Source organism: Chelonia mydas, chromosome 1 (assembly GCF_015237465.2).
Source record: "Chelonia mydas isolate rCheMyd1 chromosome 1, rCheMyd1.pri.v2, whole genome shotgun sequence".
Taxonomy (NCBI): domain Eukaryota; kingdom Metazoa; phylum Chordata; order Testudines; family Cheloniidae; genus Chelonia; species Chelonia mydas.
Window position 1 is genome coordinate 9,303,102 of NC_057849.1, and position 23,590 is coordinate 9,326,691.

General features: G+C 50.5%; 1 protein-coding gene across 10 annotated transcripts in view; it reads left to right on the forward strand.

Moving 5' to 3' along the window:
* ARAP1 (ArfGAP with RhoGAP domain, ankyrin repeat and PH domain 1) overlaps positions 1–23,590 on the forward strand; it is a 219,474-nt gene that overhangs the window by 33,692 nt on the left and 162,192 nt on the right. For 5 of the 10 annotated variants that reach the window (XR_006285437.1, XM_037914114.2, XM_037914392.2 and 2 more), the window contains exon 2: positions 3,871–4,017. The exons of 3 other annotated variants lie outside the window; for them this stretch is intronic. The gene's annotated coding sequence lies outside the window, so the exon portion shown is untranslated. Of the gene's footprint in view, positions 1–3,870; positions 4,018–13,437; positions 13,441–23,590 lie in introns of all 10 variants that reach the window. 2 more of the 10 variants (XR_006285436.1, XR_006285438.1) reach the window with 2 other exon arrangements.

Consider the following 23,590-nt stretch of genomic DNA (forward strand, 5'->3'; position numbering starts at 1 on the left):
ATCGCTCTTCGTTTCCTCGCTGGGGCTGGCAGCCCCCGTGGGGGCTCGGATGGGTAACAGTGGTGGCTCTGAGGCCGAGGCTGGTGGTTTGCTGCTCAGGCAAACAACTGGCCTTGTTCAATCATCCTAGCTAGAGAATCTGGGCCACATCCTCCTCCTGGTGTCCTGACCGAGAGATTGAAGAGACTGAGATTGTTACCAGGGAAAGGAGACGGATCAAGGGGGTGTGATGGAAGGATGTAAAACCCTGGCTGGTCGAGAGAAGGTGGATCAGGAACGTCTGGTCTCCCCGCCACAGAACACAAGAACAAGGGAACTGTAACAAGGCAGGGCTTCTCCCCAGCTTGCGACGGGCTCGCTGCCAGGCCCACAGTCTCTTTAGGTTTATTGTCCAAACTTAACCAACCAACCAAAAGCTGCTCCTCAGCTCACCCTTCACATCTCCGGCTCTCTCTGCCTTCCTGCCCATGGGTCTCTCTCAGTCCTGCTGCTCCGGCTTTCCAGCTGTCTAGGGCAGAGGTTCTCAAACTTTTTCCTTCTGAGGCCCCACGGCCCACCCATGCCACAGCCACTGGTTTTCAGTAGCTTAAGAGCCAGGGCTGGCGTTAGGGGGTAGCAAGCAGAGCAATTGCCCAGGGCCCCACGCCACAGGGCTCCCCGCAAAGCTAAGTTGTTCACTGCTCAGGGCTGAAGCCAAAGCCTGAGGCTCAGGATTTGGCTTTCTGCCCTGGGCCCCAGTGAGTCTAACGCTAGCCCTGCTCTCTGGCTTATTTTGGTGCTGCTCGCGGCCCCCCAGAGGGCCCCAGACCCCTGGTTGAGAACTGCTGCTCTAGGGCTCCTCTGTAGCCCCCAGGTGCTTCCCCGTCACCTGTGGCCCTCTGGTTTCAGCTCTGAGAGCCTGCAGGCATCTCCCTCTGCTGCCTTCAGCCTTCCACCCTCTGCAGCCTTCTCTGGTCTTGGCTCTCTCTGGCTCAGGAAAGACAGCTTGCTAGCCCCTCCACTGGCTTTCCTGCTAATTCCTCCCTCTTTCCAGAAAGGGCCTGCAGTCCCTCGAGGCTGCCTCCAGTCTCCTGACTTCACCTTACTCGTCCTCACCAGGGCTTTCACACTGGGTCTCTTCCTGGCCTTTTATAGCCTTCGGTGCTGCTGACTTGGGAGCACCTGCTCTGACGCAGGATCGCTGAATCTACTTCATTAACTGGGGCCAGCCACCCTGTGACAGGGACATGCAAAACCTGATCAAACAAAATACTCCTTCCCCGTAACACAAGACATACAATCAGACCGTGGAACTCACTGCCGCTGGATGTCATTGAAGTTGAGAACTCAGCAAAGTTCAAAGACTAATGGGACATTTACATGGATATAAAGAATATCCAGGGTTATCATAATTAGTGACAATAAAGCTGTTGGCAGGGAGAGGAACCTTATGCTTCAGGGTTTAAATCAGTCTCTAATTAGTTTTCCTCCTGATCTCTAATAATGAGAGCGGGGGGGAGGGGGGAGCCGATTATCCCACAACGGCTGCGGTGGGGTTTTTAACTCTTCCTGTGGAGTACCTGGTGTTGGCCACTGTCAGAGGCGGGATGCCGGGATAGTTGGGCCATGGGTCTAATGCAGTCTGGCCATTGCTACCTCCCTATGTAGCAGTCTCTGTTATGGAGTCTGCCACTGATGAGATTCCCTTTGAGTCTAACACCAGCTCGGGTAACATTATCCTCTTCCCCAGGCTAATGCCCTGTCTCTGGCTGCCACACACACACATGTTCAGGTTACTGTCTCTTTAAGTGCTCTGGGCACAGGACTGCTGTCTCTGCGTCCCTGAGTTCCTTTTCTACTGTCTGGATGCAGGGCCCCCAGCTGCTGCAGCTTCTGCCGGCCGCAGCCTGCTTCTCTGCTGGGCTATCTGCTCCCGGCACTCTGCTTGCTCTGGGAATTGGATCCCAGAAAGCCAGCTCTCTTGCTGGCCTGGGAGGGCCCATTTTTAAAGGGTTTTCCCCCCTTTCGCAGAGAGGAGTCACATTAAGTGTGGTGCAATCGTGGCTCAGCAGATTCCACATGCCGTCTCTTGCTCGGACGAGGCCTTGGCATTCTCATACCTGTGACGGTTGAAGGTCCGGAAATCTGGAGCTGTGATACAAATTACTTATAATATCCTAAACTGCACATTCACTAAATATGGGTTGCCTCATTAAATTAATTTGCAGTCAGCCGCCTTAGATCTGACATGGGGAGCTTTTATGGTAAGACTAAATTACCAACATTTAAATATCAATTGCTTTGCACTTGGTTCACGGAGATCTGCCCACAGCACTGAGCGCTGCTAATGAATGTCTCCACTGTTGCTGTGTTCAGACATATTTGCACTAACTGTTGTTAGTTTTTAGAGCCATGGCTGTCCCAATCTAGGACGAGACAAATGTTCTGTCTGTCCTGTAATGTATCCAGTGTTCTCTGCTTGTGTGTAAAATCTTGCTGGTTTCTAAAAGAAGCATAATTGTGTGGGGGGAAAAAAAAACTAACGGCTGATGTCAGTTTCCAACCCCAGCACAAACGTTTTACAGAATTTTGAATCTTTTTGTGAGTGGCAATTAAAGTTCATTGCAAGAATAAAGCGAAGGTGTTTCTTGAATTATTTCCCTCTTGGAGAACACCAGAAATCCTGAGGAAATGACTCACCCCAGCTAGTAGTTACAAGCAGTATTCAGGTTTCAGAGTAGCAGCCGTGTTAGTCTGTATTCGCAAAAAGAACAGGAGTACTTGTGGCACCTTAGAGACTAACCAATTTATTTGAGCAGAAGCTTTCGTGAGCTACAGCTCGCTTCATCGGAATGCATCTGATGAAGCTCATGAAAGAAACTCCTTTTCTTTAAGCAGTATTCGGAAGTGCTGCTAAGAGCCAGGGGACATTTGCTGACATTAAAAGGTGACAAATACAAAAGGAAGTGCCTTTTCACACAGCTGTGTCCACCGCAGTGCCACTGAGGCTGAATGTGCAGTGAGAGTCAGAAAGGGGTTGGACATTTAAGAGCTTTATATCAAGCATATCCACTGTTATCATAATTAATGGCAGCCAAATATTTTAGCAGGGTTATTAAACTCCATGCTTCAGGATCTAAGCCAATCTCTAACTGTTAGAGGCCAAGGTGAGACCTCCTGGGGATGCACATTATCCCAATCTTCTATTGCAGGGTTCTTACTCCTTTCTCTGAAGCGTCTGAGAACATACTGGACCAGCACCAGATCTACATTACAAAGCTTTGTTGGCCTACCATGTTGGTTAGGGGTATGCAAAAAGACACCCGTCCAGTGAGCCAGCATTGTAGACCTTTCCAGGCGGCCCAAGAGCCCCGCGCAAAGGCACCTGTTATAAATTATACACCCCAGTCTCCGTTTCTCTCCATTCTTTTTTGGTTGGTTGGCTAAGACGTGAAGCATGTTTGTAAAGAAATGACAAACAGAGCCATCAGGGCTAAAGAGGAAGGAGGAGAGTCCCCAGGTCAGGCAGAGTCACCGGCCTCTGTGGTCATGTGGAGCAGGAGTGAGCCGTGTGACTCAGGAGGGGGTTGGTCAGCAGTGTCAATAGCAGTGTGTGCTCCAGGCCATGTTAGCCCAGATGCCCCAGGTAGTGTGTGGGAGTGGGTGTGATCTCTGCTCTCTGAGCTGGGTGTTCACACTCCTGGGGCTGTGATTGTGGAGGTGGCCGGGTTCCCCCCCACCCCCCTTAAGATCATCTTAATTATCTTAAACGAATGGCTGAAGGCTCTGGCAGCCTGCATTTAAATGAAGGTCATTGCAACACGCTCTCATAAGAGTACAATTGTTAATGTCGCGTGTGTGTGTGTGTTTTTTTTTTTCTTTTCTGGTAAGTTCCCGGTTGCTGTAGCAGCATTTGAGGAAGTTCCCCAGCAAGCAGCACCACCCGTAGCTAATTCTGACAGTGAAGGAAGCTAGAGAAGGGGGAATGGAGCGCCGGGCTTCAGAATTCAGATCTCGCAGCTAAAAAAAAAAAAAAAGGTACTGGATTATTTACTTGTGGTTTTGTTGTTGTTGTTGCTTCTATAAAAAGCCTGCTGGGGGTGAAGAAGGGAAAGAATTGAGTGTCTCAGCAGCATGTGTTTCTTCATCTTGGTTGCCTGGCAGAGCGTAGGGGCTGGAGTGAAGATTGCTGCCTTATTTGTGAGAGGGAAACTTGAAATGGCCCACCTTGATTATCATGCACATTGTAAGGAGAGTGGTCACTTTGGATGAGCTATTACCAGCAGGAGAGTGAGTTTGTGTGTGTATGGGGGTGGGGGGGTGAGAAAACCTGGATTTGTGCTGGAAATGGCCCACCTTGATTATCATGCACATTGTAAAGAGAGTGGTCACTTTGGATGGGCTATTACCAGCAGGAGAGTGAGTTTGTGTGTGTGTGTGTGTGTGTGTGTGTTTTGGGAAAGGGGGGGGGTGAGAAAACCTGTATTTGTGCTGGAAATGGCCCAACTTGATGATCACTTTAGATAAGCTATTACCAGCAGGAGAGTGGGGTGGGAGGAGGTATTGTTTCATGGTCTCTGTGTATATAATGTCTTCTGCAGTTTCCACAGTATGCATCCGATGAAGTGAGCTGTAGCTCACAAAAGCTCATGCTCAAATAAATTGGTTAGTCGCTAAGGTGCCACAAGTACTCCTTTTCTTTTTGCGAATACAGGCTACCGCGGCTGTTACTCTGAAACTTGATAAGACAGGCCGTTGACAGGGAACCTTAATAAAACAGCATGCGTGGACGGATGATACCACTTTTATGTATTGCTTAGCCTCTTTCCGACCAACTGATCCCTGTAGATTCAGCTAATTCAGAGAGAAATAGCAGCAGAGGGGCAGAGGAGTAAAGAATCATGAGGCGGGCAGGAAATGTTCGTTACTGGGTAGGATTCAATACACAATGGAGAGATGGAGAACGCTCCTGTAAAGGGAAACAGCATGGGGTAGTGGCTAGAGCGTGGGGCTGGAAGACAGGACACCGGGGTTCTCTTTCTGAGTGATCTTGGTGAAATAGTTCCCCCCTCCTGTGCCTCGGTCTTCCCATCAGTAAAATGGGGATAATGCTGGTGTACCCCACAGGGGTGCTGTGAGGCTAAAGAGTGGGGATCATGACGCTCCCCCACCATCACCAAGCGTTTTAAGATCTATGGATGGAATGGGCTGAGCAGAATTAACCCTGTTTCAGGGGACTCTGGTTGTTTTCTGCTTGGCCGTTGCCTGATTCAGAGCTGGAAGTTGTAAGTGGGCTGTCATGCTGTGTTCTCCTTTCATTTTGGTGGTTTATCCAGGAGCTGTCTTAAAGCACATTTCAGTTCCTGTTTCTTTTATCTTGTGTTTGTCGTGGGGAGTTGCTGCATCGCTTGATCAGGTTCATGCCCTTCCCTGATGCAGGCTGCCTGGCTTGTGCTCAGAGCCATAGGCTTGTATGTAATGGATGCTCCTCCCCATTTAATCTGTGACTGGATGATTCCAGGCGGTTCTGAGGGGTCTGTGGTGACTTGAGCTAGACTGGCCGTGAAATCAGTAGCACTAGAGTTGAAATCTATTTGGCAGGTTGCATAGCCACCTTCCATCTCACCTTCCCGTTCATGTCTGTCTGTCTGTCCCCTTTCTTTGCATTGCCATCTGAACACCAAACCAGCTCTGCAGATGCACCTCAGTTGTGACCTGCCACACCCCCTGCTACTCCAGTCCTCCTCTGCTCCTGCTTTGCCAATGCACTGCTCTCCTGCCCTGCTGCATCTGCAGAGCTGCACATGGGGGAACTAGGACTGCATCTCACCCAGCCTGCTTCTACCCACAGCGCACATGCAGGTTCCCCTGACAATAAGACTGGAAGGCCTCTCCTATTCCCATGCATTCAGCTATTTGTCATTGTAACATGCCAGTCCCCTGACGCACAGCCTAGTACTCCAGGGCAGAACTACCCTTTGCGTTGTTGGTAATTCCCATATCGCTCTGATTTGCACGAGCGAACTTCAGCCACGTGGGTGCTTATCAGATGCAGCGGGGTGAGGTGAAAGCAGCTGTTAATGTGCCTGTGTCTTCCTCACCATATCCTAGAAATTCGGCTGTCAGCTCCTTGCACCTTCCTACGGGGGCGTGCTTGTTGATTAAAGAATTACAGACACAGGCCTGAATTAGCAGTGACGTGTCAGGAGGGTTGTGTAAGCTACGCAGTGGTATGTGGGTATCAGTCTTCGGGTACTTGTACGCTGCAGCGCGTTGGGTAGACAGACATGCGCTAGCTCTGCTGGGGCTAGCATGCTAAAAATAGCAGTGTAGCTGGGAGTAGCCGTGGGCGGCAGCTCCGGCTCACCGCCCAAGTACAAACCCGCCTGGAGCCTCTGGGTATGTATTCGGGTGGCTAGCCCCAGGCACCACCCATGCTACCCCTGTCTTCCCTGCTCCTTTTAATGTGCTAGCTCCCAGTTGCAGGGTAAATGGACCCTTGGTAGTCCTAGGTATTTATAGGAGGTTAAGCCGGTGCCACACCTGTGTTGATGGGGTTGGCTAAAGGTGTATGTTGAGCTAATTTGAGCTCCGTCTAGAGCTTCTGAAACTTGCCTCTGAATTTGCCCCAGAGCATGGGATTAAAAGCTGTGACAATGTCGTGCAGTGTAGCTTGAAATCGCACTGTTCAAAGTCCCGTGGGAAAATACACTGCAGCAGCAGGGGTGAAACCTGTCTTCAGGAACCTCTCCAGAGTCTGAGTAGCAGCCGTGTTAGTCTGTATTCGCAAAAAGAAAAGGAGTACTTGTGGCACCTTAGAGACTAACCAATTTATTTGAGCATAAGCTTTCGTGAGCTACAGCTCACTTCATCAGATGCATTCAGTGGAAAATACAGTGGGGAGATTTATATACACAGAGAACATGAAACAATGAGTGTTACCATACACACTGTAAGGAGCATGATCACTTAAGGTGAGCTATTACCAGCAGGAGAGCGGGGGGGGGGGAAAGGGGGGACCTTTTGTAGTGATAATTAAGGTGGGCCATTTCCAGCAGTTGACAAGAACTTCTGAGAACCGGGGCGGGGGGGGGGATAAACATGGGGAAATAGTTTTACTTTTTGTAATGACCCATCCACTCCCAGTCTCTATTTAAGCCTAAGTTAATTGTATCCAGTTTGCAAATTAATTCCAATTCAGCAGTCTCTCACTGGAGTCTGTTTTCGAAGTTTTTTTGCTGAAGAATTGTCACTTTTAGATCTCTGTAATCGAGTGACCAGAGAGATTGAAGTGTTCTCCGACTGGTTTTTTGAATATTATAATTCTTGACGTCTGATTTGTATCCATTTATCCTTTTACGCAGAGACTGTCCAGTTTGGCCAATGTACATGGCAGAGGGGCATTGCTGGCACATGATGGCATATATCACATTGGTAGATGTGCAGGTGAACAAGCCTCTGATAGTGTGGCTGATGTGATTAGGCCCTGTGATGGTGTCCCCTGAATAGATATGTGGACACAGTTGGCAAAGGGCTTTGTTGCAAGGATAGGCTCCTGGGTTAGTGGTTCTGTCGTGTGGTATGTGGTTGCTGGTGAGTATTTGCTTCAGGTTGGGGGGCTGTCTGTAAGCAAGGACTGGCCTGTCTCCCAAGATCTGTGAGAGTGATGGGTTGTCCTTCAGGATAGGATGTAGATCCTTGATGATGCGTTGGAGAGGTTTTAGTTGGGGGCTGAAGGTGACGGCTAGTGGCGTTCTGTTATTTTCTTTGTTGGGCCTGTCCTGTAGTAGGTGACTTCTGGGTACTCCTCTGGCTCTGTTAATCTGTTTCTTCACTTCAGCAGGTGGGTATTGTAGTTGTAAGAACGCTTGATAGAGATCCTGTAGGTGTTTGTCTGTCTGAGGGATTGGAGCAAATGCGGTTGTATCGTAGAGCTTAGCTGTAGACAATGGATCGTGTGGTGTGGAGGCATGTAGGTAGGAATAGCGGTCAGTAGGTTTCTGGTATAGGGTGGTGTTTATGTGACCATCGCTTATTAGCACCGTAGTGTCCAGGAAGTGGATCTCTTGTGTGGACTGGTCCAGGCTGAGATTGATGGTGGGATGGAAATTGTTGAAATCATGGTGGAATTCCTCAAGGGCTTCTTTCCCATGGGTCCAGATGATGAAGATGTCATCAATATAGCGCAAGTAGAGTAGGGGCGTTAGGGGATGAGAGCTGAGGAAGCGTTGTTCTAAGTCAGCCGTAAAAACGTTGGCATACTGTGGGGTCATGCGGGTACCCATAGCAGTGCCGCTGATTTGAAGGTATACATTGTCCCCAAATGTGAAATAGTTATGGGTGAGGACAAAGTCACAAAGTTCAGCCACGAGGTTAGCCGTGACATTATCAGGGATATTGTTCCTGATGGCTTGTAGTCCATCTTTGTGTGCAATGTTGGTGTAGAGGGCTTCTACATCCATAGTGGCCAGGATGGTGTTTTCAGGAAGATCACCGATGGATTGTAGTTTCCTCAGGAAGTCAGTGGTGTCTCGAAGATAGCTGGGAGTGCTGGTAGCGTAGGGCCTGAGGAGGGAGTCTACATAGCCAGACAGTCCTGCTGTCAGGGTGCCAATGCCTGAGATGATGGGGCGTCCAGGATTTCCTGGTTTATGGATCTTGGGTAGCAGATAGAAGACCCCAGGTCGGGGTTCCAGGAGTGTGTCTGTGCTGATTTGTTCTTGTGCTTTTTCAGGGAGTTTCTTGAGCAGATGGTGCAGTTTCTTTTGGTAACCCTCCGTGGTATCAGAGGGCAATGGCTTGCAGGAAGTGGTGCTGGAGAGCTGCCGCGCAGCCTCTCGTTCATATTCCAGAGTCTGGTAACAACTGTACTTGAACGGCGCTGGTCTCCTACTGGAGGTGGAGCAGAGCTGTGATCCCCGGGCCAGATTCCAAGAGGAGTGGGAGCTGGTGAAACCTGTGCTAAGGGGCATGGTACACCAACGTAGAGTGGGCCCGATTCCCCACTCCCTGGTGCAACTGCAGTGGCAGGGTGGAATCCAGCCTGCTGTCCCCTAGCTCTTTCGGCTCTGCAGGGTTAACGGGAGTGAGTGCTGGGGGCAGAGGAGTTACCGAGATGTAACTGGGGGCGGCAGTTAAGATGCTGTGCTGGGCCTCCAACAGCGCGGGGAGCAGGGCCGGTGCAAGGAGGTTTCACGTCCTCGGCAGAACTTCCACCTTGCGCCCGCCCCTCCCCTCGGTCCGGGGAGCCGCGTGCAGCAGCTCCCCGCCCCAGCTCACCTCTGCTCCGCCTCCTCCCCGAGCACGCTGCCGCTTCTCCCGCCAATCAGCTGTTTGGCGCCGCAAGCCTGGGAGGGAGAGAAGCAGAGCGGGGCGGTGCTCGGGGGAGGAGGCGGAGCAGAGGCGAGCTGGGCCGGGGAGCGGTTCCCCTGCGCCCCCCGCCCCCGTTACTTGCTGCAGGCGGCCCTCCCTGCGCCCCCCTGCCCCAGCTCACCTCCGCTCCACCGCCACCCCCAACCCCTTGGCGCCCTAGGCGACCGCCTAGTTCGCCTAGTGGTTGCACCGGCCCTGGCGGGGAGGGCTAAAGTGGCTGTAAACCAGCTTTGAACACTCAAGATTATGGTCTTCTCTGAGGGCCTGTACGGTCCCTGGCATAAATTAGAGCAGTCCCAGGGGTGCTCTAATTTATAGCCACCGCATATAGAGTTTCCTGCAGGCTGCTCTGTGCTGAAGGGCAGCCCGGAACCTCTGTAGGGCCCTGTACTATGGAGCTTCTCTGACATTTCCCCTCCCACTCTGACAGGCCCTGTGAGAAGGGGACATGGTAGAGGCCCCACACTGTAGCTGTGCTGGGGAAATTCCCCTCTGGACCTTTGGGCCCAGTTCTGGCCCCTCTTCTCTGCCAGAGAAGTATATAGGGCACGGGGCATGGGAGTGAATCTATCCCAGAACTAGGGTTGGTGATGGTGATGTGTGAACCACAAGGAACTCCGCTTGACTTTCAGATCTCGGTTGTAATTTGCATAAAATGGCAGTCTGAAAAAACCCCATCTTTATGCATGTAAAGTGATCAAATCTAATCTGGACTGGTGGAGATGTGACAGCCGTGAGACCCCAGGAAGGGCCTGTCTGCACAAACATTTAGTTTGCAGCGAACTGTTAGTGCACTTTCAGCTAGTCCTCTTGGAAACAGGGCTAATCAAAGGGTGTTAATGAACTGCTAATGTGCGCCACCAAGAGCCGCATGGACAGTTAGTCCGTGGCAGGCTAGTGCAGGGTAGATTCACACCCCAGCTAGCCGCGGATTAATGGTTGTGCAGACACGCTCAAAGACATTGTGTCGCAGCAAACAGAAAGTCACACTGTTGTGGATAAACAAAGGATATGAATAATAGACAGTCAGTTCTGATGCTGCATCACTGAAGGGTCAGGGACTAAATGGTTAATAAACCTCCAAGCCTGCAAGGTGGATGATATTGTTCTCTGTATCCAGATGAGGAAAGCGAGGCACTGAGAAGCCACGTGAAGTGTGCCTAAGGTCCCAGCGTGAGTTAGGGGCAGAGGTGGGGCCAGGGCCAGGCCTATGGTTCTACTGTGACCACGCTGGGCCTGCAGTGCCTTTTGCTGAGGGAAACGTGAAGTAGTATTTCTCAGTGACCCAGATCATTCATTTAGCCAGTGCATTGTCTCCCGATCAAAAGCGAGGGTGTCTGTGTGACAGTAATTTTGACTGGTCCCTGTGGGTCACTTTCATGCCTCTCACTCTGCTGCAGACTCCCTTTCCTGTCTGTCTGAGGCTGTGAGATTTTTATGATAGTCTCTTGCCAAACACTTTAATCTGGGTTGCCTAATCTGGGGGAGGAATGCATTTTGTAAACCATGGAGGGTTTTGTGGCCACACAATGATCTCCCTATACGTGCCAAGCCCCACTCCTGTGTACTGCATAGCAGCATGTGAGAGACACTGGGACATGCTCTACTGTGTAATAGCCATTTAAAGGGGTTAAAGGACAAAAACACTTTGCCCGCCTAGTGGCTTACAGACACTAAAGAGTTAATCTTCAGAGGATCCCCCTTCTAAGCTGTTTGGTCCTGATTTTACAGGTGGGGAAACTGAGGCACTGAGCAGTTAACATTAACCTTTTCAAACCTTGGGGCAGGGCCTGCCCAGTATGGGTAATTATTCCCCTGCCCCTTGGAGTTGGCCGCTGAGCCCAGTGGTTTGGTTTGATTTTTCAATGGGTGAATTTTTTTTTTTGGTGATTTTAATTTTTATTAATTTTCATAAAGAAACCAACATTAGACTATACAAAAAGGGAAATGACCTACAGCTTGTATATGGGACCAAATACCGCAAGTCACAGGATAGCCAATAAAATTATGCAACTTGATGTCTTGTCAAAGCTGCATGCCCAGACAATGCAAAATCAGACTGTTGCACAGATTTAACAACTTAGGGTGGGGATAACCGTAAAAAAATAAAGATATACACACAGAGTCAAAAAAGGGAAGGAGGGGACCGGTGGAGGGTGGCAGGAAGAGGGGGTGAAATCGAGATCCGGTGGAATGGAAGTCTGGCATCATTTGCGCTGTCTCAGCATTCTTTCTCCAAACGTATGAAGAAACAGGGCCCACGTTTCTTCAGATTCATATCCGTGCTCTCTACCTCAAAGAGCGATTTTTTTTTTCCTTTGCTGCTAACTCAAACCGCTCTGACGCCCTCTGCTCTGGTCTGGGCATTAGCCTACTCCTCCCTTTTTGTACAGTTGTGTGCTTGGTAATCGGCGCAGCCCTCAAGTGCCAAAGCCCTTGCCCTGGAGTAAAACCCAGCGTAGTAGGTATGTCAGGTAGGATATACTTTCCCGCTGAAGCCAAGCACTATTTTCACTCGTGTCCGTCTACCACTTTCCACAGCTGTTGGAGAATCGCATAGCACGTGCATCAGGGTTCCTTTTTCTTTATTACAGCGCCAGCAACCCTCAGAGGACAAGGCCCCCAGTCTGCACAGTCCAAAGAATCTTTGGCTGAAGCCGGCATAGCCGGGGTTGTGCACTGCCATTGGGGTTCGTTAAGGGCTGGGATAACTTGCTTTCACAAAGCACTCCAGACTAGGGCAGCTGGACCAAACTGATACGTTAGCAAGTGTTTTAACTGTAAGTAGAAAAGGAGTACTTGTGGCACCTTAGAGACTAACCAGTTTATTTGAGCATGAGCTTTCGTGAGCTACAGCTCACTTCATTGGATGCATAGCATATCGTGGAAACTGCAGAAGCTCATGCTCAAATAAACTGGTTAGTCTCTAAGGTGCCACAAGTACTCCTTTTCTTTTTACGAATACAGACTAACACGGCTGTTACTCTGAAATCTGTTAACTGTAAGTGTTGCTGCCCCGCGGAAGTGGCGGGTCATATTGCTGCTTTTGTGTTAGAAAAGAGTCAAAGCCCTCATCCCTGACTATGGGGGGAATTGGATGCATTAGAATGGCAGAAGATTAGGGTTGGAAGGGACGTCAGGAGGTCATCTCGTCCAACCCCTTGTTCAAAGCAGGACCAACCCCAACCAAATCATCCCAGCCAGGGCTTTGTCAAGCCAGGCCTGAAAAACCTCTAAGGATGGAGATTCCACCACCTCCCTTGGGAACCCATTCCAGTGCTTCACCACCCTCCTAGTGAAAAAGTTTTTCCTAATATCCAACCTAGACCTCTCCCACTGCAACTTGAGACCACTGCTCCTTGTTCTGTCATCTGCCACCAGTGAGAACAGCCGAGGTCCATCCTCTTTGGAACCCCCCTTCAGGTAGTTGAAGGCAGCTATCAAATCCTACCTCACTCTTCTCTTGTGCAAACTAAACAATCCTAGTTCCCTCAGCCTCTCCTCATAAGTCATGTGTCCCAGCCCGCAAATCATTTTCGTTGCTTTTCGCTGGACTCTCTCCAATTTGTCCACATCCTTTCTGTAGTGGGGGGGGCAGGGCAAAACTGGACACAGTACTCCAGATGTGGCCTCACCAGTGTCGAATAGAGGGGAACAATCACTTCCCTCAATCTGCTATCAATGCTCCTACTAATGCTGCCCAATATGCCTTTAGCCATCTGGCAACAAGGGCACGCTGCTGACTCATATCCAGCTTCTTGTCCACTGTAATCCCCAGGTCCTTAATACCCTTTCATTTCCACCCAGGTGGGCATGAGGGTGTTAGCATGCCAGGACCAATTTGACATCTGTGACATGATAAAAGCTTAATACAGTAGTAGTTTTGTAGGTCTGGGAGCCCAACCTCGCCTGCCCTTGGCTATAGGGAGCTGGAGTTTAAGGGAGAGTCATGGGTGTTGACCACGGCCCCACAGAAAGGCTCTAATAATGTGGCTAAATTTTCTGAAATAAGATGGAGGGATATATACCGGTAGGCGGCTTTACAATATTCATTTGTCTTGTCTTAACCCTTTCCCGCAGGGAGAGAAGGTATCACCTATTTGTATCACTAGTTATTGCAGAGAGCCCAGGATCTAAATTTATCTTCACTGGTTTGATAATGTGTCTTTGTACTTTTACACCCAGATACTTTTAATTGTATCATTTTGGCTATAGAAATTCTATTGAGGAAAAAGCCTCACTCCATGACAACCAGGAGATTTCCCATAGTTATGATTTTTCACAGTTGATTTTGTAACTAGTTATTGCTCCAAATTTTTGGGTTAGTGATAGGAGGGCTGGAATAGAGGTTTCTCATTTGGATATATATAAAAGGGTATTGTCTGCATATAACATCAATTTATACTCCATGGAACCAAGTTGTATGCCTCAAATATCTGGATGAGCTCATGCAGCTATTGGCTGTGGTCTGGGAGGTTGAGTGAGAATATAACAGTTGGATCCAGGAACTAAATGTGGGTCCAAATCCAAATTTTTGTAGGGTCTAAAACACATACCTTCCGTCCACTCTGTCAAAAGCCTTTTCTGCATGTCAGGCTAATATGACTTGTGGTTTGGGGTCATCATATTTCACTGCTATCATATCAACGAGTTGTCGAAGGTTATCAGAGCCATACTGGCCTCTGACAAACCCGACTTGATTTGGGTGTATGACAGAACCCCAGACCTTTCCCAGTCTCGTCGCGATAACTTTTGCCAATGTTTTGATGTCACTATTAATAAGTGAAACTGGCCTCTAACTGGAACATAATGTGGCATCTCTTCCTGGTTGAGGAATAACTGAGGTTAGGGCTTCCCTCAGCATAGGGGGAAAAGGTGCCTTCTAGAAGTGACTCATTAAACAGTTTAAGCATTTTGTCAGATAAGAGGTCAAGGAGGCGCCGAAAGAATTTAGCAGGGAAGCCATCTGGCCTAGGGGCTGTCCCCACTTTCATATTCATAGTCACCTCAATTAACTCATCCTCCATGGCATGCGTCAAGGTTTCCATAATGGGCTACAGAAATTTGCAGTCATGTAGTATTTCGGAAGAATTGATCCAAAGCATCTGCGGAGGGGTTTGTGTCCAATTTGTACAGATCTTTATGGAAATTAAAGGACTTGATTGTTATCTTTAGGTGAAGTACATAATTTACCACAATTGTCACGGAAGGCCATGATTCTACATGGAGAGGTCTCTTGTACATGAGCAGTATGCCCAGTGGTGGTGCCAGGGCCGGATTAACCTTCTGTGGGCCCAGTGCCAAACATATTTGTGGGCCCCCATGGGGCCAATGGAGCATGGTGCGGGGGGGTCAGTCCCCGGAGCCAGGGGGCAGGCACGGGTATGGCGTGGCAGGGGTGGCCCCGCTCTGCCCAGCCCAGTGCAAGGGCACTATTTACAAACCGGCAGTTGCCAGATGCACAGTGGCCTGCCCAGCCCTGTGCTGCCAGCCTGCCCCTTCCCCTCGCGGCGCGGACCATGCCGCACCACACATCCCCTCCCAACACGAGAACACCCCCCCCGCCCTCCGATTCCCTATGGCCAGACCCCCCTCGGACCCGCTATGCCCAGCGCCGCCCTCCAGATCCTGCTACAAATGCACAGCGCCCTGCACACCATCACCCCGTCCAGTGCCCCCCTGTCCACAGCCCCACCACAACTGCCCAGCACCCCCCACAGAACCCCCACTCCCTAGTGCCCCAACACACAGATCTTCCCCAGCCTCTCACAGCCCAGCAGCACCCTAGGTCCCCCAGAGACCCACTCCCCCAGGCCCTGCCTCCTGGCTGCACTCATCGGCCCTGCTGGGAGGCGACTGTGTCTGCCGGGCTGAGCTGCCAGTGCAGCCAGGGCTGGTCCCGGGGCGGGGAATCACTCCTGGAGTGGCACGATCAGCCAGGCCAGGGCCTGCCCCAGCCAGCCTCCCTCAGGACCCACTTGCCTGGAGGGGCCCAGCCAAGCTCCCCACACTGCCCCCCATCAATTGACTGAGACTGGCCAGGCTTCTGCACCCATCCCAGGCTGCTCAGCTCCAGGGAGACAGGTGAGGCCGCACAGGTGGTGGGAAGCCGAGACTGCCCAGAGCTGGAGGTGCACTGGGGTCTGGCCAGGGAGCAGAGAGAAACATAGAAGATTAGGGTTTGAAGAGACCTCAGGAGATCATCTAGTCCAACCCCTTGCTTAAAGCAGGACCAGCCCCAACTAAATCATCCCAGCCAGGGCTTTGTCAAGCCAGGCCTTAAAAACCTCTATGGATGGAAATTCCACCACCTCCCTAGGGAACCCATTCCAGTGCTTCACAACCCTCCTGGTGAAATAGTGTTTCCTAATATCCAAACTAGACCTCCCCCACTGAAACTTGAGACCATCGCTCCTTGTTCTGTCATCTGCCATCACTGAGAACAGCCGAGCTCCATCCTCTCTAGAACCCCCCTTCAGTTAGTTGAAGGCTGCTATCAAATCCCCCCTCACTCTTCTGCAGACTAAATAAGCCCAGTTCCCTCAGCCTCTCCTCGTAAATCATGTGCCCCAGCCCCCTGATCATTTTCATTGCCCTCCACTGGACTCTCTCCAATTTGTCCACATCCCTTCAGTAGTGGGGGAACCAAAATGGACGCAATACTCCAGATGTGGCTTCACCAGTGCTGAATAGAGGGGAATAATCACTTCCCTCCATCTGCTGGCAATGCTCCTACTAATGCAGCCCAATATGCCTTTGGCCTTGGCAACAAGGGCACACTGCTGACTCATCTCCAGCTTCTCGTCCACTGTAATCCCCAGGTCCTTTTCCGCAGAACTGCTGCCTAGCCATTCGGTCCCTAATCTGTAGCGGTGCATGGGATTCTTCCTTCCTAAGTGCAGGACTCTGCACTTGTCCTTGTTGAGCCTCATCAGATTTCTTTTGGCCCAACCCTCCAATTTGTCTAGGTCCCTCTGTATCCTATCCCTACTCTCCAGTGTATCTATCTCTCCCCACAGCTTAGTGTCATCTGTGAACTTGCAAGGGTGCAATCCACACCATCCTCCAGATCATTAATGAAGATGTTGAACAAAACCGGCCCCAGGACCTAAGTTCCCTGTAAGCTGCATGGCAATGCAGCAGCCTATTTAGCGCCATGCAGGTGGGGACCTGCTGTGGCTGGGGCCTGGCCAGCGGAGGGGCGCCCCTCCCCCAGCCCCAACCTAGGCAGGCCCCCAACCTTCTGTGGGCAGGGCGCCCCACCCCGGTCGCAACCTGCGATGGCCGGGGCACCCGGCCCTGCTGGGGCTCTCCGGCCCCAGCCGCGGCCCGGAACCAGGAGTGGCCCGGACCCAGGTGCAGCTGGAGCAGCCTGGCCCGGACCTAGGTGTGGCTCGGGGCGGTGCAGTCCCAGGAGTGGCCTGGCCCAGTCCCGAGCACAGGCAGAGCGGCCCATCCCAGCCCAGCCCAGTGCAGCCCCAGGTGCGGCCGGAGGGGCCTGGCCCGGCCCCAGGTGCAGCTGCAGCAGTGTGGACCGGCCTGGTGCCAGATGTGGCCAGTGGCGCGGGCCAGCCCCAGTCCCAGCCTGGACGGTGCGGCCCAGACCCAGGAGCAGCTGGAGCGCCCCTTCCCTGGCCCGAACCCAGCCCCAGCCCGGATCTGCTGGGGCCAGGGAAGGGGCGTCTATCCTGCAATCCCAACCCTGGAGCTGCTGCAGCAGGGAGAGGGCTGGGGTGCATCCTCTCTCCTCGCCGTAGCTGCGGAGTCCCTCCAACACCCCAAACCCCTCATCCCCAGCCCCACCCCAGAGCCTGTACCCCCAGCCAGAGCCCTCACATCCCTGCACCCCAACTCTCGCATAGCCCCTCCATATTGGTGCACATAACAAAATTAATTTCGCACATGGGTGGGAAAAATTAGCGGGAACACTGCCCAGGACCGACCCCTGGGGCACTCCGCTTGATAGCGGCTGCCAACTAGACATCGAGCTGTTGATTGGTACCCCTTAAGCCCAATGATCTAGCCAGCTTTCTATCCACCTTATAGTCCATTCATCCAATCCGTACTTCTTTAACTTGCTGGCAAGAAGCTGGCGGGTGGGGCTAGGGGGTGGAGAGGAGCCCTTGGCTGGCTGGTGGGCAGGCCAAGAGGAGCAAGTGGTGGGTGGCGTGGGGCTGGTGGGGTCTCAGGGAACAGTGCAAGCAGAGCAGGCCGGGGCCCCTTCTGAGCATGGGCCCAGCACCCTGGAGCTTCTGGCACCATTGTAAACCCAGCACTGGGTGGTGCTAGCCCATGAGGGACCCTAGGCAGGAATATTTGGGGGGCCCAGCACACAACACATACCAATAATTAATAGAGGTTTCCTTGAGCTGCTCAGGAACCTAAGCAATTGCTTAGTCTGCTTAGGTCTAGCCCCGGCTCTGAGTATGCCAGCAGCTTGCCGGCTTTTTCTGAGAAGTCCCGCCTGGGTGGGTAAATTCAGCTCTAAAGGGAAGAATTAAATCTCTGTCTACATGGCTGATTCTCACCTGGATCTGTTGCTGTTTGAAGAGTAACAGGGGCATGATCAGAGATAGCCATTGCATTAATGGAGGAGTCAGTTGCAGAATTAACCAAGCCCCTGGACAGCAAAAAGAAATCTACGTGGGAATAGGACCTATGTACCAGAGAAAAGTAGGAATAGTCCCTACCCATTGGATGTATAAGATGTCAGATATCAAATAATCCCAGATCTTTAAAGTGCGACTCCAGAGCCATTCCAGTTTGGTTGGTTTTTGGTCCTGAGGCTGAGCTAAATTTGTCCACAAAAGGATCAAGCCCCTCACGTAAATCCCCAGCAGTCACAGGAGAGAGATAACTTAGTAAAAAACCTACGAAAGCTTTCACTGTCTCCTACAAAAGCACCACGGCTGCCTTTGCTTGCCTTTTTATCTTTTCACCGGAGCATTGAGGCTCTTTACGTTCCAGGAGATAAAATGAAGATTTGGGGCCAGCTGGCTGCGTTAAGAATGATTTTTGGGTCTGTAGCCTCCCAAACGAAGGCGATGGAATGTTTGGCTCCTTTGCTCTGTTGCCGTGGTTCCCAAACTTTTTTCTTCCAAGGACCCCTTTGGCATCTGACTGAATTTCCTGGACCCCTTCCATTTTTTTTATACCGAAGTTTCATGTTGTTGGTGTTCTATTAGGTTAGCTTATTATTGAAAAGTATTTTTGTATTAAAATAAGTCTCACAAAGGAACCAAAAGTTAGCCGTCTGCAGTTGTTACAAGTTATCACGTCATGCGTAGTTTCACATTAAAAGGGAGAGTCCTGAATGGGCAAGTGCTGATACTACCGAACACCCCTAAAATGGCATCCTCCAGCCGGCAAAAGTGCTGGAATGTTGCCTTCTGGTCCCACTCGTCTGGGGTGGTCCCCTGCATAACTCACGGCAGACCCCACTTTGGGAACCACTGCTCTGTTACATCCCATCCCTGCTCCCTGCACAGAAACCCACGAGCAGGCGGAGTCTATGGCTGAAATGTCTCGGACACTTCTTCCACAGATTTTTGGATTGCTTTGCCAGATGCTTGCCACTTGCCTGGCTTCCCGGGAATGGGGAGGAGAAGGCTCCGGAGAGGGGAAGGAAGAGTGCAAAAAGACAAATTAAAACAAAACCTAAAATCACAGACCATACATACAGTAGAACAGGGCCATCCTTAAGATTTATGGGGTCCTATACAGTATTATTAAACTGGTGCCCCTATGCCGGATGGCAGCTCGGGCTCGCATGTGTATTTTAGATTAGGGTGGTCTTTTGAAGGATTTATTTAAAAAACTATATGTCTGAAAATCCAAGCATTTAAGGCTAAAGATGAATACTCAGATTGTGCATCTAAAAATCTATGCAAGGATTTTTTAGAGATCCGATTTTATAATCTTCAGCAACACACTAGTTTAAAATTTGATTTAAAAATATTTCATTAAAGTCCTGTAGACTAACATGTTCTGAGTAAATATTACAGTAATGCACAACTGTTTTTGTCAGTAAATTCAGAAACTGACAGTATATACCTAGGGGTTGGCAAATGCTTGGTAAATGGCTCATTACCCCTTGAATGGTTTCAGAGTAACAGCCGTGTTAGTCTGTATTCGTAAAAAGAAAAGGAGGACTTGTGGCACCTTAGAGACTAACCAGTTTATTTGAGCATGAGCTTTCGTGAGCTACAGCTCACTTCATCGGATGCATAGCACATCTTCTGCAGTTTCCACGATATGCTATGCATCCGATGAAGTGAGCTGTAGCTCACGAAAGCTCATGCTCAAATAAACTGGTTAGTCTCTAAGGTGCCACAAGTCCTCCTTTTCTTTTTACCCCTTGAATGGCTCTTTAGCAGTTTCAGTGTTGTGCTAATAGGTCTATCAGGCTGGAAGGCTTTTTCACTTTTACAAAAAGAAAAGGAGTACTTGTGGCACCTTAGAGACTAAGCTACTCTGAAACCTGTCATTATGCAAGGCACTGCATTTAGCCGTATGGAGTGGAAATCCATCAACTGCATGAAAAAACTTGGACAGAATAGTCTCTAAGGTGCCACAAGTACTCCTTTTCTTTTTGCGAATACAGACTAACACGGCTGCTACTCTGAAACCATTTTTCACTTTTAAGTACTAGGTCCCTTCCGGAAGACTCGCCAGGCTGCAGCAGCCAGCTGTGGTGGGAGCCTGCAGGAAGGGTCAGAGCAGGGATAGGAAGAGTTAGGTGGGTGGAGACTAAGACCCAGGGATGCCCCAAATTTTCAAGTGCCCTATGGATGGCCCTGCAGTAGAACCTCAGAGTTACAAACACCAGAGTTATGAACCGACTGGTCAACCGCACACCTCATTTGGAACTGGAAGTACGCAATCAGGCAGCAGCAGAGACCAGAAAAAGAAAAAAAAAGAATAGAAGCAGCAAATACAGTACAGTACTGTGTTAAATGAAATATACTAAAAAAATTAAGGGAAAGTTAAAGAAAAAGATTTGACAAGGGAAGGAAACTGTTTGTGTTTATGCTCAAATAAACGTGTTAGTCTCTAAGGTGCCACAAGTCCTCCTGTTCTTTTTGCGGATACAGACTAACACGGCTGCTCTTCTGAAGCCTGTTTCTGTGTTTGTTTCATTTAAATTGAGATGGCTAAAAGCAGCATTTTTCTTCTGCATAGTGAAGTTTCAAGGCTGCATGAAGTCCATGCTCAGTTATAAACTTTGGGAAGAACAACCAGAACGTTTTGTTCAGAGTTATGAACAGCCTCCGTTCCCGAGGGGTTCGTAACTCCGAGGTTCTACTGTATAGCAACGAAACTTAGTACCAAGCATAGTAGATTACCAGGAAATGGCAACAATTATCGAACACTTAACAGCAGAAACCAAACGAAACCAACATTCTGAAGGGGGCAGGCTGGGCGAGCAGCTCTGCCAATATCCATTAGTTAAATTATTATTAACAGGCATCCTATGGGTCCCATACAGCGAAGTAGTAACTATATTATAAGGAGATGGAAAGGGAGCACACGCTCTGCAAACGTACTGTCTCCTAACCGGGTATGTCAAGGATCTTCCCGCGTATTACTCTCTAATTTGCAATCTTTTCAGTGTGCCGAACCAGCCGGAGTTGTGGTAATACAGCTTGGTGCGGTGAGTGAGCCCTTGCATGTGTTGGGGTTTACTTTCCCAGGGCCACTTGTCTCTCTCCCCCGTTTCAATTTACAGTCGAACATTGTTTCCCTTCCCCATATTAAACAAACATTTAGCGCAGTGGGGGGGCGGGGGGGAAATTTCCCTGCTGCCACAAATGGTAAATGACTGCACCAAAGAAGACCCCCAACCAATCCAATTGAACAATTGCCTCTTCCTCATTGACTTCAGACTTCATGTCCTCGGGGTTTGAGCTCATAGAAGGTGTTCGGGTGAGGGAAGAGGCTGAAGAAGCTGAGGGGAGATTCAGAGCGATGGGGGGATGGCACAGCAAGGGGAAAGAGATTGGGGAGGGCAGGTGTGGGGGAAGAGGAAGGCAGGGGATGTGGGGAAAGGGGCCAGCAGGGTCAGGCTGAGAGGAAGGAAGTAGGGGGTGTCAGGGAGGGCAGAAATCACTGTCCAACTAACTCAGCAACCCACACTGGGCTTCTCCTCTGCTCTGTTGCTCAGCTCCTGTGCAGCTTGCAGGGAGCAGAGCCGCTTCTGACACATGGGGTGTCAAGCTGCCGGGCTTTGAGGCTCCTCTGCGCCTGGGCGGAGAGCCCTTGGACCTATCTTCCACCGATGAGCTTCCTTCTGTTTGTGTCACCCGTCCTTTCTGTGCTGGCAGAGAGGCGGCGACAGTCAGCTGCATTGTAGGCTCGATAGCTCCTGTATTGGCAGCCACCCTCTCCAGCAGGGCCATCCTGGACTCAGGGCCATCAGCTGCAGCCATCTTGTTCAGGAGGGGCGGAGGGCATGGCTCTGCTCTCTGTTTTTTCAGCTACTTGTAGAGCTCCCAGTGGACAAATCTTTGCCTGCTGACGTTCTGGAGATTTTTGGGGGTATCCGTTCCTTTTACTGGGGGCTGGGCAGGGGCCCTGGACTCTGGAGGGAAATGGAGATTAGCGGATGGCTCTGGAGCTCCAGGGATCGGCTCCTCCGTGCCACAATGGGGGCTTTTACACAGGCTAATAAAAACTGCAAGTCCACTCTGCCCCCAGGGAGTGGTTAAGGAAATGCCCGGTCCTCCTTGGGTGTTGGAACAACCCCAGTTTGATTTTTCGCTGCAGTTCCAACCCTCTCTTGATGCAGATTTTCTTTTTGGAATTTTCTTTGGCTTCTTCTTTTGGGCCAAATTGTTAACATTTGAAGAGCGAAAACAGCTGGGCTCTGAGGAATGATTTCCCTCTCTGCCGCCTACAGCTGTTCTTTGGCTGATTGTAAAATTACTGTCAGCGTGCAGTAGCTGGCAAAGAAGCCAAGGACAGACTAGGAGAAGCGCCAATAAAAACCCTGTGGCCCCAAATGAAGGGATCTGTCCAGTGCTTAATTTGTAATGAAAGCGGTGCCGGGGCTCAAGCTGTGTTTTTACTTCCATAACTGACACGGGGAGCCCGGAGGTGCTGGGACTAGGAACTGCCAAGCCCAGAGGTGCCGGGGCTCGGAACTGCCAGGCTCAGAGGTTCTGGGGCTCAGCCCTGGCAAGCCCTGGCACCAATTAAGCCCTGGATGTGTCTGGAGCATGAGAGGGGACCTGCTGCTCTCCTCCCCCGTCCCTTTCAAGAAGGTGAGGATGCGATGCAAGGAACAAGGTGTGTGTGTGGGGTCTATCAGTGCCTCCCTGAGTTTGCTTACCTGTAGCGTGCGATATTTGCAAGTGAGAGAGGCAGTCAAACCTGATGCCCTGCCCTCTGATCAGCAGTTGGGGTGCCCGGGGGAGGTAGCGGGAATTTGTACATTAGCTCCTGCCGCTCCCATTAGGGGGCTGGTGAGTTCTGGGGCTGATCCCTTGCAGTGGGAAGCAGGTAGAAGTGAGTGGTGGTATTATCTGCTGAACGCCAACAGTTAGCTTGGTGCCACAGAGAAATAAATGCTTCTTGTCCTAGGAGCGTACAGTCAACTCGCCTGAGCCAAAGCCTGTTGACTTCAGTAGGCAGACTTCTACTGGTGACAGTGGGCTTCAGAGCTGGCCCTAATCAGACAATATAACCTGGACACTGGTGACTGGAAGATGCTGTTAACAAAAGATGTTCTCAGGCTCTTTGCTTGGAAGGATGGTGAAGGACAGTTATTCTGTCTCACCCCAGAAGTGGCTGCATTTCAGTGAACATAAAAGCCATACTGGATCAGACGCATGACCCAGCTAGCTCAGTACCCTGTCCCCTGGCAGTGGCTGGTGCCAGGTGCTTAAGAGGGAATGAACAAAACACACAGTTTTGAGTGATCCATCCCCGGTTGTCCAGTTCCAGCTTCTGGAAGTCAGAGGTTTAGGTGGTGGACGATGAACCTCATTGTTTTTCCTTTGTAATCTGTGTATCAGATGAGTAAAGTTTGCAAACTGCTTTTTGAGAGGAAAGGTGCTCTCTGAATGTAAGATATTAACACCAGGGTGCTGCTGGGTTCCATTGTGCCGCAGAGCCCTCCAGCAATGACGGGGTAACAAAATAAGAATTTTGGGGTGTCCCAAATCTTAAAAACATCCCCGCTTCCTTTTGGTGATGAGCCCCGGGACCCCTTAGCATGACTTGAGAGACTAATGAATGG